Below are 20,778 nucleotides of genomic sequence, written 5' to 3'. Positions count from 1 at the left end.
TCGAAACTCCGTAATCGAGACCACATTGAGTCGCCCGACCAATTCATGTCTCATATTGGCTAAGAGTCCAGTAGTAAGACCCGATGTTCCCGTAATTGGATCAAATTGATCCTTCGCGTCAAATTAGTTGAGGCCCGTAGTAAGACATGGATTTTCCCGTAATTAGACTGCATTGGGTTGCCCGACCAATTCAGGGCTCATATTGGATAAGAGGACTCGGATTGGATTCTTGAAATTGGATCCAATTGGCTCTTTGAACCAGGCTCACCCGTCGTGTGAATTGGTTCTTTCCCTTCCTGCTGACTCCCGTTATTGGAATCGAATGGAGCATTTCAGTATGCCCCGGCTGACTGTAACGGGGTGACTGAACCTAGCCTCTCAGTATTTGCACTAGAATTGGTCGTTGCTTCCAATATTCGAGGTAATTGAACATTAATAAAAGTCCTCTTTCTTTATATTTTCACAATATACTCGTGTTACAACACGACACCGGTGCGTTCTCGAGCAGAAAAGCACATAATATGACAAAAGTAGTGAACTCGACGTGAAAGCTTGAGGTAGAAGGTATTGGATTTCGTTTGATTTTATCTTTATTTTATGAAAAACGAAAATAAAAATTTTGAAGGATTTGTGGCAGGAGTTTCTGGTGGGGGTTCTTCTAAAGGACAAGGTATGCACATGGATTTGTCTATTGCTAGTATGTTTCAAGCCTTCTCATTATCAATGCAGGAATAGCAAAGCAATGATCGAAAGGAAGCCTTGGCAACTAAAGCATTGCAAGCAGTGGTCAATAAAATTGATCAATTTGATGGGAGGAATATTTCAAGGTATTTAAGATGTTATGTTCGTGAAATGGAATTAAATCGGGTTTCTGAGAAGAAAATGGTTGAATTATTTGGACTTGCCACGATGCCGGAGATAAGAGACCATATTACATCAATTACGGATCATTATGGAAATTCATAGGAGGTTTTTTCACATGCATTGAAAGACGAATATTTCTTGAAAGATGCTGATCGCGTTACTAAGAAGCTGTTTCTGGAATGGATTGAACGGCCTAATAAGAATTTGCAAGCAACAGAGCTACTAAAGAAATTTGAGAGGCAGTACTCTCAATTGTCGAAGGTAGAAAAATTGACATTGGAGCCGAACAAAGTTGATCTATTTCTTCAAGCTGCTAATGGAGAATTGCAAGGAAAATTAGAACTCCTTCTTGAAGACAAAGAAGAAGATGAAGGATTGACAATGATGTGGAAGAACGTTGAAGATACGGTGGGGTTGCTTACAAAAAGAGAAAGGAGGAAGGATAGGAGTAATATTCTGAAAACAGTACAAGCATCCAAAGCTCCAATACATACAACACCACCAACAATGCCTATAGTTCAACCTTCGACATCCTTATCAAAGAAAGCACATATGGGGATGGAAGAAATTACATGAGGAATGCGAGATCTTCAAATCAAATTGACAAGACTTGAAGAAAATACTTCTACAAATAATTTGAAGAATGTTTCAAAACAAGGATATGTACAAAGATGCATTTGGTGTGATGACGCTTCACACACTAGGAAAGATTGTAATGAATTTAATAATATGATATGGCAAGGAATTATTTACTGGGAAGATGGAAAGATAGCATTAAAAGATAGGAAGGATCTTCTTCAAACCAATTTTGGCAAGGGAGGAATGAGAGCATTGGTTCAAGATTACCTAAAAGAGCATGAAACAATAGCACGAGAAAGTGCAAGTTATGGTGCTAGAGTAGATGATGAAATTGGTGGAAGTACGAAAACTAGTGAGTTTTGGGCTTCTGCCGTTTCTACAATGCAAGAAGGGAAATTACCTCGAGAAGCGTTATTGAGGACTGCAGCTACAATACGAGGTAGAACAGGTTGGGAGGATCCTGTTGAGTCTCTTTTAGTTCATGCATATATTGCTAAGAGCCAACATGAAGCTTTGATGGAAGAAAAGAGACGAGGAAATTTTGATGATATGAGAGAAGGAAATTCTTCTAAGAGGCAAACTCGAGGAGACAAGGCTCGGGAGGCAGCTTCACAAGAATTGCCTGTAAAGGATACCTCAGCATCATTGGGAGAAAAAACAAAGGAGACAAAAGATAAGGGCAAATCAATTGCTTATAAGCTACTTTCTGACATTGATGCGGCAACAAATTTGAAAGGGGTGTTAGAAGAACGTATATTAAATGCTAAGGTGGAATTCACATTGAAAGAAGTCTTGGAAATTGCAAAGAAGGAGTTTCATGATGTTATCATTGACAGCATTAAGCGAAAGAGGCAATTAATGGGCGAAACTGGAATGAGTCATGCTATTGATGCAAGAATATATAGAGATGAAGAAGAGGTTGATATTGGTTACAAGCAACCAACAAATGAAAAGAATGGATATAATCAACAAGTACATTTCGAAGATTATATTGATAAAGAAATGAAAACCTTGAGCCATTATACTTGAAAGCATTAGGCCAGGGCAACTACTGAGGTATTAGTGAAAGTAGAAGATATAAAAGAATCAATTGCTGCTTTAGTCGACCATGGTTCTAAAATAAATCTCATGTCTAAAGATCTTTATAAGAAGCAAAAATGGCTAATTGATATGGAACATGGATGGGCAATTCGAGCAGCTAATAACACACGGGACAAATAATATGGAGCTTGTTCAGATGTCAAAATTTGGATTGGGGATGTTGCGACGGTGTCGTATTACGTGCTATCCTGCTCGAGAACGCGACGGGCGTATGATTGTAGAAGGTAGTTTGGAGATTCGCCAATATTCAAGCAGTTTGTCGATTTTTGATTCTTGGAATACAAACAACTGCAAGAATACACCGTAAATCTATACGGATACCCTTCGACTGCTTGTCGAAGTCCTTTTTGCCCCAGCCGGTAGGTCTCTTGACGTTACAGAGAACCCCGAACAACCCAAACTGTTAATCTTTGATATCGCTTTATACTCACGATCTTGTATCCACTGACTGTCTTATTAGATTAACCCAATAAATTTCATTCACTTCGCATACTCAATCCTATAGACACCCTTTTAACTCTTCATCACAGACGTAACTCGATTTCACAAAACAGTCAAGAGTAATCAAACCCACTTCATTAAAAATCCCGATTCACCATTACAACACTGACTTCAGCAACGATTGCCTCAGTCTTCGCAAAACCCTATGAAGAAAAAAAACCCAATTCTCTGTCTTCTTTCCCCGCCCGAAGCATGAAGCTAGCTCTCCCTATCTTCAAAACCTCCCCTAAAACTTATTCTCTCCCCTAACCTTATCCTCTGAATTTCTTCAATCTTCCGTCTTGGATCCAGAATTGGCTCCCACCATCAGAGCTTGGATCTGAAATTGGCTCTCGTCGTCAGAGCTTCTCTGCCGTTTTTACCTTTAAGAGATCTTTTTATCGAAAAAAACGTTTCCTGAAACGGCACAGAGAACAGGACAGCCTGAAACAGAATCGAAACCTCGTAATCGGGACCACATTGAGTCGCCCGACCAATTCAGGTCTCATATTGGGTAAGAGTCTAGTAGTAAGACCCGGATATCCCCGTAATTGGCTAAGAGTCCAGTAGTAAGACCCGGATGTCCCCGTAATTGGATCAAATTGGTCCTTCGCGTAAGATTGGTTCAAGCCCGTAGTAAGACTTGGATTTTCCCGTAATTAGACTGCATTGGGTTGCCCGGCCAATTTAAGTGTCATATTGGGTAAGAGGACCCGGATTGAATTCTTGAAATTGGATCTAATTGGCTCTTCGAACTAGGCTCACTCGTCGTGTAAATTGGTCCTTTTTCTTCCTGCTGACTCCCGTTATTGGAATCGAATGGAGCATTTCAGTATGCCCCAGCTGACTGTAACGGGGTGACTGAACCTCGCCACTCAGTATTTGTACTGGAGTTGGTCGTTGCTCTCAATATTCGAGGTAACTGAACATTAATAAAAGTCCCCTTTCTTTATATTTTCACGGTATACTCATATTACAACACGACATCCACCCCCTCTGAACTTGTGCATCCTTCGGTATGCACCAATTTACCCAATTGCTGTTTGATTCAGAATATATCCTCTACGTCTTTGTCTAGTTCGTCTTCGTCACCTTCATTATCCAAATCACTTTCATCTTATTGCTGCGGAATCTCTATACCTTCATTAAGGTCTTCCATATTCATCTCCGCGTATCTTCGTTTAAATATTTTTACTCGCTTCCCTGCAATTGGTATTTTCAATTTTGTACCATCTAACTCTTGTAATGAGTAAGTCGCATTATCATGAACAGTTGTTACTACATATGGTCCAAACCAATGTTTTAAAAATTTCCGCAAAGTATTATGTTGATTATCTAGACTATTGTCATAAACAAGTACCCAGTCACCTTCTTCAATAGCTTTGGATCTCAATCGATGTTGCTTGTGGAATCGCGCCTTATATCGTAATCTTGCTCTTTTTAACCTTCCCAATGCTATCTGGACATCTTCCGTTCTTTGCTCCAATTGTCGAATCTTAATAGCCAGAAGTTCTTCTCTTGTCAATCCATCTTCCCATGGTAGCATACTCCAAGTAAGTACCTTTTCTTCAATCGGCATAAATGGTTTTCGACCTGTCATAAGTTCTACTGGCATATATCCTATCACCGAACTATGTGTTGTTCGATCAGCCCATAATGCAAATAACAAAAGCCGTGGCCACTCTTTAACTTTCCCATTACAAGCTTTAACTAATGCTTTCACAATCGGTGGGTGACCGCGTTCGCTTTTTGCATTTCCTTCTGGATTATAAGTAGTAGTCAGTGATAGTTTAACTCCACATCTTTCAAAGAACTTACGAGCTTCTTGTGCATTTAATTCTCCACGATCTGCAGTGATTTTTTCTACGCATCCATAGCGGCAAATGACATCTTCAAGCAAAAACCTACAAATCCCCTCTGTAGATTTTGTCCTCAATGTTCTTCCTTCAACTTGATTTAATAAATCTTCACGAGCTAAAACCAAATATCTCATCTGCCATAACCCAACTGGCATAATAACCAAATCAATAATCCATTTAAAATGAATAGCCAGAGGATACGTAGGATGAAGACCATCTCGATGTCGGATATTAGAATACGATTGACAGATTTTACATGACTCTACAAATGAGAGCACATCTCGATACATATTTTTCCATCAATATCATTCCTTGAGTTTAGCAAAAGTAGCCCAGATTCTTCTATGCCCTGCCTATAAACTATCATGAAACTCCTTTAATAATTTTAGTTTTTCTTCTTTTTTGCCTATCACTCGTTGTGGCATCTCAATTCCTTTCTTTGGTCTCTTCCATAAGAATCCATCTCGAAGTAAAAATCCATATGCTTTTTTTCTTATTTGTTTGAATTTTTTTGTAGATCAATTCCCCTGCTTAGTCAAGGTATTCAAGTAATGACCAATATCCAATAATTCTCCTTCATAAGATTCTTCAAGAAATAACTTGTCTTCTCTGTTGAGATTTGATATTGAATAGAATTTCAATCCGACGTCATCAATGTCTTCAACTATTTCGTCCTCTCTCTTGTATCTTGCTAGAGATAGCATGTCTGCTACTGAATTGTCCTTCCCAGTAACATGCTTAAATTCTGGATTTAGTGACTTAATATAAGCAATCCATCTCAACATTGTAATATCTGGCATTGAACAATTAATAATTATTCCAAGCAATGGCAAGCAATCTGTTTCAATTACTACTACTGCCCTAATCAAATAGTCCTTTTCAGCTTTCATAGCCGAAACAACTCCCCAAAGTTCTCTTTTGACTTGCGAATATGCACACTAACAAATACTTAAAACTTTAGCCCCAAATCGAACTGCAAATCTATTCCCATTTGAATCATCTTGACCCACAGCCCATCCAATGGCAATTAGACTAGCGTCCACAGTAAGAATCACTGGTCTATTGCACTTATAATCAACCTTCTTCAATATTGGAGGTGACATCAATAATTTCTTCAATCTTTGCATTGCCTGAATATGCCTTTCTTCCCATTTAAATCGGTAATCCTTGCGTAACAGTTCATATAATGGATCCGCTATGTGAGCAAAATGAGGGATCAAGATTCGATAAAATACACATGTATCCAAAAACCTGCGAACCTCTGTTAAAGAATCACAATCCTCTTTCATCCTTCCAATTGCATCAACTTTAGTCGGATCTGGTTTTCTTCCGTAAGATCCACATAAATGTCCAACAATCACAACTTCTCGTACTCCAAATACGGACTTCATACTTGATAATGTAAGATGAACTTCTCCAAGCTGAGTTAAAATCTTTTTACAATCTTGTATATGATCAACAACATATTTGCGACACCCCCTCGTATCTAAAGTTTCATCCTTGTCTCCTTCTCTGCACCCTTTTATAGGAACATCATCCAGAAAAGGCATAGTCTTTTTCGGAATAAAATCTCCCAATACCTTATTCATCCCATTCATCATATGCGCAACTAAGTTGGTCGCGCCTTAAGGAAGAGTACACATTCTAACCAATCCAAGTGGTGTCCTCATTGTTGTCATATCTCTACTTCCTTCGACAAGTTGAAATTGATCATAACTTAAATACAAGTCACCCATTGAATAGATCGCCCTTCCAGCAAACGCCTCAGCAAATTCATCCACAATAGGTCCAATTCCTACATTCCTGATAGTTACTACATTCACCAGTTGCATATCTTGAATAAACCGTAGTGACCCATTCTTCTTAGGTACCGTAAACCATCAACTAGAATACGGCGCAAATGAGGGTTCCAATATTTTCATCTTTATCTTTTCTTTTAATAGTTCCATCAATTTAGGTAAATGTACCCTCGATACTGGAATCGGTCTTAGATTCCAAGGTACATGCGGTACAGTGAAGATAACCATAGGTGTTATAATATTCGGATCCACACACCCAATTTCATGAGATTCGAAAGCAAATGATCTACCTTGTTTAGCCAACATCTTTTTGAAGCAAGCAATTTCCTTCGGCAATAAAGAACCATCAGAACCAATCTTCAATTCTTCAAAAGTCTCTTTAGTAAACTGATGTCCAATACTCATTGGATCTCTTAAACTTGCTTCTTTTAATACTTCTCCTATTTGTTCTTTAGAATCTTCTAGTAATAGTCCGACAACAGGCTTTACCTTCTTATCTGCCGTTTTATATCTCGTCTCTGCAGTGACTTCTGATGCTTGAAAAGATTCAAGTATGGTATAAACCTCTCTTGAATGAATCTCAAAAATCTTATCATTATCCCCTAATCCAATAGATGTAATCAATTCCAATGAATCTTCCAGTCCATTTTCTTCATAAACACCTAAAATCCTCTCATCATCTTGTAATGTACCTAACTTGCCTAATTCTCTTTCAATATTATATAATTTTTTTCTTTCTTTTCTTTTAAAATCATTAACTTTCTTATACATAATATTTCCATTCTTCAAAATACCAATAAAACTCGCATCAAAGGCACCTTCATCTCGTAAGAATACCTCCTCTTTTGTACCTCCATAATCTCGCTTTATAGTGGTACCTCCCCAAAATCCTTAAATCCTTCAACAATCTTTGGCAATGGTTTCTCCCTCAACCTATCTCGATTCCGTTCATGGTTAGGAGGTACTGTTAGAAATTGTACAGCTTTCCTCCCATCTTTGCTACGTATCCTTCCATAAGCAGAACCATCGTCAAGTACTTTTATTTCCATCCGTGTTGCCATAATATAAGGTTGTTCTAAAATCAATAGATAAGACGTTGTATCTTGAACAAAGAAATGGTGCTCCGTCGCAACATCCATAATCCAAATTTTGACATCTGGACAAGCTCCATATAATTCGCCCCGTGTGTTTTTAGCTGCTCGAATTGTCCATCCATGTTCCATATCAATTGGCCATTTTTGCTTCTTATAAAGATCTTTAGACATGAGATTTATTTCAGAACCATGGTCGACTAAAGCAACAATTGGTTCATCTATATCTCCTACTTTCACCAATACCTCAGTAGTTGCCCTTGCCTAATGCTTTCGAGTATAATGGCTCAAAGTTTCCATTTCTTTGTCACTAGAATCTTCGAAACATACTCGTTGATTATACCCATTCTTTTCATTTGTTGGTTGCTTGTAACCAATATCAACCTCTTCTTCATCTCTATATATTCTTGCATCAATAGCATGACTCATTCCAGTTTAGCCCATTAATTACCTCTTTCGCTTAATGCTGTCAATGATAACATCATGAAACTCCTTCTTAGCAATTCCCAAAACTTCTTTTAATGTGAATTCCACCTAAGCGTTTAATATACGTTCTTCCAACACCCCTTTCAAATTTGTTGCCACTTCAATGTCAGAAAGTAGCTTATAAGCAATTGATTTGCCCTTATCGTTTGTCTCCTTTGTTTTTTCTCCCAATGATGCTGAGGTATCTTTTACAGGCAATTCTTGTGAAGCTGCCTTCCGAGCCTTGTCTCCTCGAGTTTGCCTCTTAGAAGAATTTCCTTCTCTCGTATCATCAAAATTTCCTCGTCTCTTTTCTTCCATCAAAGCTTCATGTTGGCTCTTAGCAATATATGCATGAACTAAAAGAGACTCAACAGGATCCTCCCAACCTGTTCTACCTCGTATTGTAGCTGCAGTCCTCAATAACGCTTCTCGAGGTAATTTCCCTTCTTGCATTGTAGAAACGGCAGAAGCCCAAAACTCACTAGTTTTCGTACTTCCACCAATTTCATCATCTACTCTAGCACCATAACTTGCACTTTCTTGTGCTATTGTTTCATGCTCTTTTAGATAATCTTGAACCAATGCTCTCATTCCTCCCTTGTCAAAATTGGTTTGAAGATCATCCCTATCTTTCAATACTATCTTCCCATCTTTCCAGCAAGTAATTCCGTGCCGTATCATATTATTAAATTCATTGCAATCTTTTCTAGTGTGTGAAGCATCATGACATCAAATCCATCTTTGTACATATCCTTGTTTTGAAACATTCTTCGAATTTTTTATAGAAGTATTCTCTTCAAGTCTTGCCAATTTGATTTGAAGATCTCGCATTCCTCGTATAATTTCTTCCATCCCCATATGTGCTTTCTTTGATAAGGATGTCGAAGGTTGAACTATAGGCATTGTTGGTGGTGTTGTATGTATTGGAGCTTTGGGTGCTTGTACTGTTTTCGGAATATTGCTCCTATCCTTCCTCCTTTCTTTTTTTGTAAGCAACTCCACCGCATCTTCAACGTTCTTCCACATCATTGTCAATCCTTCATCTTCTTCTTTGTCTTCAAGAAGGAGTTCTAATTTTCCTTGCAATTTTCCATTAGCAGCTTGAAGAAATAGATCAACTTTGTTCGGCTCCAATGTCAATTTTTCTACCTTCGACAATTGAGAGTACTGCCTCTCAAATTTCTTTAGTAGCTCTGTTGCTTGCAAATTCTTATTAGGCCGTTCAATCCATTCCAAAAACAGCTTCTTAGTAATGTGATCAGCATCTTTCAAGAAATATTCGTCTTTCAATACATGTGAAAAAACCTCCCATGAATTCCCATAACGATCCATAATCGATGTAATATGGTTTCTTATCTTTGGTATCGTGGCAAGTCTAAATAGTTCAACCATTTTCTTCTCAGAAACCCGATTTAATTCCATTTCACGAACATAACATCTTAAATACCTTGAAATATTCCTCCCATCAAATTGATCAATTTTATTGACCACAGCTTGCAATGCTTTGGTTGCCAAAGCTTCCTTTCGATCATTGCTTTGCTGTTGCTGCATTGATAATGAGAAGGCTTGAAACATACTAGCAATAGATGGATCCATGTGCATACCTTGTCCTTTAGAAGAATCCCCACCAGAAACTTCTCCCAAATATCCTTCAAAATTTTTATTTTTATTTTCCATAAAATAAAAATAAAACCAAACGAAATCCAATACCTTCCACCTCAAGCTTTCACGTCGGATTCACCACTTTTGTCGTATTATGTGCTTTCCTACTCGAGAACGCCCCGGGCGTATACCTGTAGAAGGTAGTTTGGAGATTCGCCAATATTCAAGCAGTTTATCGGTTTTTGACTGTTGGAATACAAACAACTACAAGAATACACCGTAAATCTATACGGATGCCCTTCGACTGCTTGTCAAAGTCCTTTTTGCCCCAGTCGGTAGGTCTCTCGACGTTACAGAGAACCCCAAACAACCCAAACTGCTAATCTTTGATATCGCTTTATACTCACGATCTTGTATCCACTGACTGTCTTATTAGATTAACCCAATAAATTTCATTCACTCCGCATACTCAATCCTATAGACACCCTTTTAACTCTTCATCACAGATGTAACTTGATTTCACAAAACAGTCAAGAGTAATCAAACCCACTTCATTAAAAATCCCGATTCACCATTACAACATTGACTTTAGCAACGATTGCCTCAGTCTTCGCAAAATCCTATGAAGAAAAAAAATCCAATTCTCTGTCTTCTTTCCCCGCGCGAAGCATGAAGCTAGCTCTCCCTATCTTCAAAACCTCCCCTAAAACTTATTCTCTCCTCTAACCTTATCCTCTGAATTTCTTCAATCTTCCGTCTTGGATCCAGAATTGGCTCCCACTATCAGAGCTTGGATCTGAAATTGGCTCTCGTCGTCAGAGCTTCTCTGCCGTTTTTACCTTTAAGAGATCTTTTTATCGAAAACAACGTTTCCTGAAACGGCACAGAGAACAGGACAGCCTGAAACAGAATCGAAACCTCGTAATCGGGACCACATTGAGTCGCCCGACCAATTCAGGTCTCATATTGGGTAAGAGTCTAGTAGTAAGACCCGGATGTCCCCGTAATTGGCTAAGAGTCCAGTAGTAAGACCCGGATGTCCCCGTAATTGGATCAAATTGGTCCTTCGCGTAAGATTGGTTCAAGCCCGTAGTAAGACTTGGAATTTCCCGTAATTAGACTGCATTGGGTTGCCCGGCCAATTTAGGTGTCATATTGGGTAAGAGGACCCGGATTGGATTCTTGAAATTGGATCCAATTGGCTCTTCGAACCAGGCTCACCTGTCGTGTAAATTAGTCCTTTCTCTTCTTGCTCACACCCGTTATTGGAATCGAACGGAGCATTTCAGTATGCCCCGGCTAACTGTAACGGGGTGACTGAACCTCGCCACTCAGTATTTGTACTAGAGTTGATCGTTGCTTCCAATATTCGAGGTAACTGAACATTAATAAAAGTCCCCTTTCTTTATATTTTCACGGTATACTCGTGTTACAACACGACAACGGAGTAACATTTCTTTGTTCAAGATACAACCTCTTATCCGTTGATTTTAGGACAACCTTATATTACGGCAGTACGGATGGAAACAAAAGTACTTGACGATGGTTCTGCTTATGCAAGGATACGTAGCGAAGATGGGAGGAAAGCTGTACAATTTCTAACAGTACCTCCTAACCATGAACGGAATCGAGATAGGTTGAGGGAGAAACCATTGCCAAAGATTGTTGAAGGATTTAAGGATTTTGGGGAGGTACCACTGTAAAGCGAGATTATGGAGGTACAAAAGAGGAAGTACTCTCGCGAGATGAAGGTGCCTTTGATGCGAGTTTTATTGGTATTTTGAAGAATGGAAATATTATGTATAAGAAAGTTAATGATTTTAAAAGAAAAGAAAGAAAAAAATTATATAATATTGAAAGAGAATTAGGCAAGTTAGGTACATTACAAGATGATGAGAGGATTTTAGGTGTTTATGAAGAAAATGGACTGGAAGATTCATTGGAATTGATTACATCTATTGGATTAGGGGATAATGATAAGATTTTTGAGATTCATTCAAGAGAGGTTTATACCATACTTGAATCTTTTCAAGCACCAGAAGTCATTGTAGAGACGAGGTATAAAACGGCAAATAAGAAGATAAAGCCTGTTGTCGGACTATTACCAGAAGATTCTAAAGAACAAATAGGAAAAGTATCAAAAGAAGCAAGTTTAAGAGATCCAATGAGTATTGGACATCAGTTTACTAAAGAAACTTTTGAAGAATTGAAGATTGGTTTTGATGGTTCTTTATTGCCGGAGGAAATTGCTTGCTTCAAAAAGATGTTGGCTAAACAAGGTAGATCATTTGCTTTCGAATCTCATGAAATTGGGTGTGTGGATCCGAATATTATAACACCTATGGTTATCTTCACTGTACCGCATGTACCTTGGAATCTAAGACCGATTCCAGTATCGAGGGTACATTTACCTAAATTGGTGGAACTATTAAAAGAAAAGATAAAGATGAAAATATTGGAACCCTCATTTGCGCCGTATTCTAGTTGATGGTTTACGGTACCTAAGAAGAATGGGTCACTACGGTTTATTCAAGATATGCAACTGGTGAATGTAGTAACTATCAGGAATGTAGGAATTGGACCTATTGTGGATGAATTTGCTGAGGCGTTTGCTGGAAGGGCGATCTATTCAATGGGTGACTTGTATTTAAGTTATGATCAATTTCAACTTGTCGAAGGAAGTAGAGATATGACAACAATGAGGACACCACTTGGATTGGTTAGAATGTGTACTCTTCCTTAAGGCGCGACCAACTTAGTTGCGCATATGATGAATGGGATGAATAAGGTATTGGGAGATTTTATTCCGAAAAAGACTATGCCTTTTCTGGATGATGTTCCTATAAAAGGGTGCAGAGAAGGAGACAAGGATGAAACTTTAGATACGAGGGGGTGTCGCAAATATGTTGTTGATCATATACAAGATTGTAAAAAGATTTTAACTCAGCTTGGAGAAGTTCATCTTACATTATCAAGTATGAAGTCCGTATTTGGAGTACGAGAAGTTGTGATTGTTGGACATTTATGTGGATCTTACGGAAGAAAACCAGATCCGACTAAAGTTGATGCAATTGGAAGGATGAAAGAGGATTGTGATTCTTTAACAGAGGTTCGCAGGTTTTTGGATACATGTGTATTTTATCGAATCTTGATCCCTCATTTTGCTCACATAGCGGATCCATTATATGAACTGTTACGCAAGGATTACCGATTTAAATGGGAAGAAAGGCATATTCAGGCAATGCAAAGATTGAAGAAATTATTGATGTCACCTCCAATATTGAAGAAGGTTGATTATAAGTGCAATAGACCAGTGATTCTTACTGTGGACGCTAGTCTAATTGCCATTGGATGGGCTGTGGGTCAAGATGATTCAAATGGGAATAGATTTGCAGTTCGATTTGGGGCTAAAGTTTTAAGTATTTGTTAGTGTGCATATTCGCAAGTCAAAAGAGAACTTTGGGGAGTTGTTTCGGCTATGAAAGCTGAAAAGGACTATTTGATTAGGGCAGTAGTAGTAATTGAAACAGATTGCTTGCCATTGCTTGGAATAATTATTAATTGTTCAATGCCAGATATTGCAATGTTGAGATGGATTGCTTATATTAAGTCACTAAATCCAGAATTTAAGCATGTTACTGGGAAGGACAATTCAGTAGCAGACATGCTATCTCTAGCAAGATACAAGAGAGAGGACGAAATAATTGAAGACATTGATGACGTCGGATTGAAATTCTATTCAATATCAAATCTCAACAGAGAAGACAAGTTATTTCTTGAAGAATCTTATGAAGGAGAATTATTGGATATTGGTCATTACTTGAATACCTTGACTAAGCAGGGGAATTGATCTACAAAAAAATTCAAACAAATAAGAAAAAAAGCATATGGATTTTTACTTCGAGATGGATTCTTATGGAAGAGACCAAAGAAAGGAATTGAGATGCCACAACAAGTGATAGGCAAAAAAGAAGAAAAACTAAAATTATTAAAGAAGTTTCATGATAGTTTATAGGCAGGGCATAGAAGAATCTGGGCTACTTTTGCTAAACTCAAGGAATGATATTGGTGGAAAAATATGCATCGAGATGTGCTCTCATTTGTAGAGTCATGTGAAATCTGTCAATCGTATTCTAATATCCGACATCGAGATGGTCTTCATCCTACGTATCCTCTGGCTATTCATTTTAAATGGATTGTTGATTTGGTTATTATGCCAGTTGGGTTATGGCAGATGAGATATTTGGTTTTAGCTCGTGAAGATTTATCAAATCAAGTTGAAGGAAGAACATTGAGGATAAAATCTACAGAGGAGATTTGTAGGTTTTTGCTTGAAGATGTCATTTGCCGCTATGGATGCGTAGGAAAAATCACTGCAGATCGTGGAGAATTAAATGCACAAGAAGCTCATAAATTCTTTGAAAGATGTGGAGTTAAACTATCACTAACTACTGCTTATAATCCGGAAGGGAATGTAAAAAGTGAACGCGGTCACCCACCGATTGTGAAAGCATTAGTTAAAGCTTGTAATGGGAAAGTTAGAGAGTGGCCACGGCTTTTGTCATTTGCATTATGGGCTGATCGAACAACACATGATTTGATGACAGGATATATGTCAGTAGAACTTATGACAGGTCGAAAACCAATTATGTCGATTGAAGAAAAGGTACTTACTTGGAGTATGCTACCATGGGAAGATGGATTGACAAGAGAAGAACTTCTGGCTATTAGGATTCAACAATTGGAGCAAAGATTGGAAGATGTGAAGATAGTATTGGAAAGGTTAAAAAGCGCAAGGTTAGAAAACAAGGTGCGATTCGATAAGCAACATCGATTGAGACCTAAAGCAATCGATAAAGGTGACTAGATACTTGTTTATGACAATAGTCTGGATAATCAACATAGTACCTTGCAAAAATTTTGAAAACGTTGGTTTGGACCATATGTAGTAACAACTGTTCATGATAATGCGACTTACTCGTTACAGGAGTTAGATGGTACAAAATTGAAAATACCAATTGCAGGGAAGCGAGTAAAAATATTTAAACGAAGACACGCGGAGATGAATATGGAAGACCTTAATGAAGGTATAGAGATTCCCTAACAAGAAGATGAAAGTGATTTGGATAATGAAGGTGACGAAGATGAACTGGACAAAGATGTAGAGGATATATTCTAAATCAAACAGCAATTGGATAAATTGGTGCATACCAGAGGATGCACAGGTTCGGAGGAGGTGGATGTTGTGTTGTAACATGAATATACCGTAAAAATATAAAGAAAGGGGACTTTTATTAATGTTCAGTTACCTCGAATATTGGGAGCAACTATCAACTCCAGTGCAAATACTGAGTGGCCAGGTTCAGTCACCCCGTTACAGTCAGCCGGGGCATACTGAAATGCTCCGTTCGATTCCAATAACGGGAGTCAGTAGAAAGAGAAGGGACCAATTCAACGACGGGTGAGCCTGGTTCGAAGAGCCAATTAGATCCAATTTCAAGACATCCAATCCGGATCTTCTTATCCAATATGAGACCTGAATTGGTCGGGCAACCCGATGTAGTCTAATTATGAGAAAATCCAAGTCTTACTACAAGCCTCAGCCAATCTGACACGAAAGACCAATTTGATCCAATTACGGAAACATCCGGATCTTACTACTGGACTCTTACCCAATATGAGACATGAATTGGACGGGCAACCTAATGCAGTCTAATTATGGGAAAATCCGGGTCTTACTACTGGACTCTTATCCAATATGAGACCTGAAATGATCAGGCGACTCAATGTGGTCCCGATTACGGAGTTTCGATTCCGTTTCAGGCTGTTCCGTCTTTTGTGTCGTTCCGGGAACGTCCTTTCGGTAAAAGGATCTCTTAAAGGTATAAATGAAGGAGAAAGCTCTGACGATGAGAGCCAATTTTGGATCTAAGCTTTGACGACGAGAGCCAACTTCGGATCCAAGACGGAAGATTGAAGAAATTCAGAATTAAGGTTAAGAAATGAGAGGGGGAGAGGTTTTTTTGAGGGATCAGAGAGCTAGCTTCATACTTCAGGAAGGAGAAAAAACATAGAGAATTGGGGTTTTTTTTCTTCATAGGGTTTTGGAAAGACTGAGGCAATCGTTGCTGAAGTCAATGTTATAATGGTGAATCGGGATTTTTAATGAAGTGGGTTTGATTACTCTTGACTGTTTTGTGAAATCGAGTTACGTCTGTGATGAAGAATTAAAAGGGTGTCTATAGGATTGAGTATGCGGAGTGAATGAAATTTATTGGGTTAATCTAACGAGACAGTCAGTAGATACAAGATCATGAGTATAAAGCGGTATCGAAGATTAGCAGTTTGGATTGTTCGGGGTTCTCTGTAATGTCTAGAGACTTACCGACTAGGGCAAAAAGGACTTCGGCAAGTAGTGGAAGGGCATCCATATAGATTTACGATGTATTCTTGCAGTCGTTTATATTCCAACAGTCAAAAACCGATAGACTGCTTGAATATTGGCAAATCTCCATACTACCTTCTACAGCCAGACGTCTGGTGCGTTCTCGAGCAGGAAAGCACGTAATACGACACCGCATATCTGTTGCTGGTTGAGTTTACATATAACAACTTCTTCCATGCGTCGACTCAATACACACCATTCTTTTTCAACTATGGATATCATCCGATGCTTGATTTATTGAGTCCATCAACAAATAACAATCCAACTGCTGAAGGATTTGCAAAACAACTATCAGAGCTTCAAAATATGTTAAATCTTCAATTATAATCTACTCAAAAATCCTACAAGGCATCTGCAGACAGATTTCAGAATCAAGGACTTACTTTCAAAATTAGAAATAAAACATGGCTTCTTCGATGGAATATCAAGACTAAGCGATTATGTGATAAATTGGACTATCAAAGATTGGAACCATTTATCATCTAGAAGTAAATCAATCGAGTGGCATATCGTCTAGAATTACCAGCTTCTATGAAGGTACATCCAGTCTTTCATGTTTCTCTGTTGGAGCCTTATCAAGAATCGTCTTTTCCTGGAAGAGTGCAATGTCCACCACCTAATATTGAAATCGAGAACCACGAGGAATATGAGGTTGAAAAGGTACTGGATTCACGGCAAAGGTGGGGCAAGTTGGAGTATCTTGTTCATTGGTACGGCTATGACATTAATGAGCGAACGTGGGAGCCAGCTGAAAATCTCACCAATGCGCCACAAAAAGTATAGGAGTTTCATCAACAACATCCTCATAAACCTAAGCTAGTTCGATGATAGCTTCCTTTTGAAGCTTGCTCACCTAAGAATATAAGAAAGGGGGAGAGCACCACCAAAATTTGTAGTTGATATAGTTATTTTTTCCAAGATAAAGTAGAATTTTTTCAGTAGCCATAGTTTGGTCTTCTGATATGGATAGCCAAGAGATAGATACTATGCCAATTAGATTATCTCAACCAACTAGCTCACGAAGGCGACCCTAAGATGAAAAATTGCCTACACCACGATGACAACGGAGGATACCGAGTAACCGATCATTGGTGATTGTATTTGAATTCAAGCCTGCTTACGATGGTCAGCCAGAAGGCGTGTTTGCAGGACAATTTCACAATGAGGACACGGAAGTTCATGCTTGATCAGAAGTCAAAGGCGTGGGTCATTATAGTTGGCTTCAAGGACCAATGAATTGCTTGCCTCGTGAACAACAGTTGGAGTTCATAGCAGACGTTATGCGACAGATCTTCATTTTCTTGTGTTGGTACTGATTAACAACAACATTGCTTCTCAGAGACCTCGAAGCTAAAGGAGGGGGTGATATTAGGGACATAGTCCTTAGAACTATTAGGGACATAGTCCTTAGAACCTTCTAGAGACAAGTTTCTAGAACCTTCTAGAAGCAAGTCTCTGGAACCTTCTAGAAGCTTTCTAGTTGGTAGAAGATGTTAGGAACATAGTCCTTAGAACCTTCTAGAGACAAGTTTCTAGAACCTTCTAAAAGTAAGTCTCTAGAACCTTCTAGAAGCTTCTTAGTTGGTAGAAGTTGCTTGAGAAGCTTCCTAAATAGGAGTATATATTGGAATCGAAGCTGAAGAGTTCTTCAGTCTCGACAACACATTTCTTGGAGCTCTCGCTCACCTCTCTGGTATTGTTCTTATATTCATCTGATTAATCTAGTTCTTGCGAGTTCTTCTTGAACTTCTTGTTAGATCTCGAGCTTGTATTTCTCTGTCCATGACACCTTGCCTCTATTGTACTTATAGAAGTGAGATTTTTTGAATCTGATTTTAAAACTAATTTACTTACTTTTTTCAACTACACAACTTCTTAGAATAGAATTCAAATTACTTCCATAGATATAAGAATAGTGCTTCTATGGTTGGCATTGATGATGAATGAAATTTCGACCTTAAGAATGTTGACAAACTTGTAAAGGTCTATAATAGTTGCAGATCTATTCTTAATTCTATCAAGTATAGCATTCAAGATTTTTTTTTATTTCAAATAATTTAAAAAAATCTATAAGTGAAATTAAAGGAGAGTAATTTATAACTTCTAATTTTAAATGAAAATTTGTACAAAAAAAGGTGATCTTCTCTCTTTAAGAAAAAATCAATATTAAAAAAATAAACTATTTGTTTAAAGATAGATAATGTGCAACTGTCAAAATATAATAACAGAAGTGAGATAATCTATTCACATCTAAAATAAGCTAAGAATAATAAATTAGTAATTTTTTCAAACTATCAAAGACATGAATCTTAAAGAGAGAGAATCTCAATACACTCTTGTATTATTCAAAAAGACTAAAAAATCACTCAAAGATGATAATATATTAAAATAAAATACCTATTGCTAAAGATAAGAAGATTAGAAAGTCTTGAAATAAGACTAAGGATTAAAAAGGCCATAATAAGAATAAATAATGGTTCACTCTTTCTTCAAAAATACTCTCTAATTAATAACTTCATAATAATATTCTATAGAACTTCTAACAAGTTAACTTTGCTAAACATATGTCATAATTTGCAAGGCAAGTTATTTATATGTGCACCATATAGTTAGCTTGTTCCAAAAGCTATTAATACATGTAATACATGGCTAATTTATCGACCAAGTTTTTAGCTTACCAATTAATTATATATATGTGTAAAGTCAAAGCAATGTCTATGAAGTGTCTTAGAAGTTTTTCAAGATATTATGAAATTAATCTACTTTTACCTACTTCTATTTAAGTATATAAATAGTTATTAGAGTAAATATGTATGTCTATGATATTAAATTATTAAAATAATTATGCTTATAGAAAAATAATTTATACCTTAATTAATAAAAAATAAACTTTATAAGAAATAAAATTTATAATATAACCACTTTTATACTAATAATGATATTAAGTTTATTATTTATTATAAAATGAAACTAAAAAATTACCAAAATATATTGAATTTTAATATAAAACTATTAGTTATATTCATGCTATTATTATAGAGAATATGTTGTTTTATAATTTAATTGTATAAATTACAAATCTCTTTAGAATCTCTTCAAATCACCTATTTCAATATTAACCTCTTTTTTGGTCTAAAATTCTTATCTTTTATATGAAAATCTTAAAACTAACTAATTAAGATATTAAATTATAATTATAATAATAATAAATTAAAAATTAAAAATTCATAGATATCTATATTAATAATAAAAGAAGATAATACAAAATATTATAGCATAGAGACAAAGTATTCCATGCTACATTCACATAATAGTATGTAAAATCAACCTCTTCTTCAAGAAAAAGTTTTGCTTCTCTTTTAACTTATTCTTTCTTTCTTGAATTGTCTTTACCATCTTTTGCAAAGTTTAGTATTAGATTCAAAAAATAAAAATATAATTTATTTACAACTAAAATTCATATATCTTAGAAAAAACTTTATAAAAAATAAACTTCATATATCTTAGAAAAAAAATCAATTCATACATGCTCTATAGAAGTATTGTCATTTTTTTTTTTTTCACATACATACTACTTTTGGCTTATTTTCACATAATTTTTTAATTGATTTGGTTACTTCCATATCAAAATGTTTCCATAATAATAGAGTCTTAGTTTCTTCTAATATCTCAAAGGACTAGAATGTCAAAAGATCACATTCTACATTAAAAAAAATCAGTCATGATGCTCCAGCTCGTGCTAAAGACAAAAGATCCAAAGACCTAAGAGTATACATTATAGAGTTAGAAGTCATAAATTTTACAACTTAATCAACAAAATTCTTAAGACCTTACCTCACATTTGTAAGAAAAAGTGATAGCAATAACCATTAACTATAGTTTCCTGAAGACAATGTACTTGTACATTTGTCTTTGAAGTATAGAATCTATGCTTGCCAATTTTTAACATTACTTTTTTCAATGCATGCTATAACATTAATTCACTATTTTTTTTATTTTTAAAAATTATAACAATTAATCATATTCTACCAATACAATATGTAATAATTAAATATATTGAATATTAATAAATTGATATAGAAAAATACTTTTTCTTTACAAAGATTTGAAGCAATACAAGATACGTCTACAAAGTATATGTGCACTATATCAATTAGTATAATCACAACTCTATTGAGCATCGTCTCACACATAGTTGATCCAACATCTTTTTTCTCCTTTATATGGATTTTGTTATAATGATGTAAACTCTCTACATAAATTTGTCACAATTGAGTACTTTCTTGGATTTTATGAATAACCTCCAAGGTATTCTAAGCAAACATTGAGCTGGAGTTTATTAAATACAACTTCAATCACAATGTTGTACAAAGTGTGTCTTTATTGTACTTGGATATTTTAAGGTGTTTTTAAGGCCTAATAAATTAGCATGGCCTTAGTTATATTAAGGTCCTTTGAATTTCAGCTTTACTTTACTTTTGATAAAACTT

The sequence above is a fragment of the Physcomitrium patens genome, chromosome 5, assembly GCF_059467195.1.
Source record: "Physcomitrium patens ecotype Gransden chromosome 5, ASM5946719v1, whole genome shotgun sequence".
NCBI classification, from domain to species: Eukaryota; Viridiplantae; Streptophyta; class Bryopsida; order Funariales; family Funariaceae; genus Physcomitrium; species Physcomitrium patens.
Note: the sequence above shows the minus strand (reverse complement) of the source record.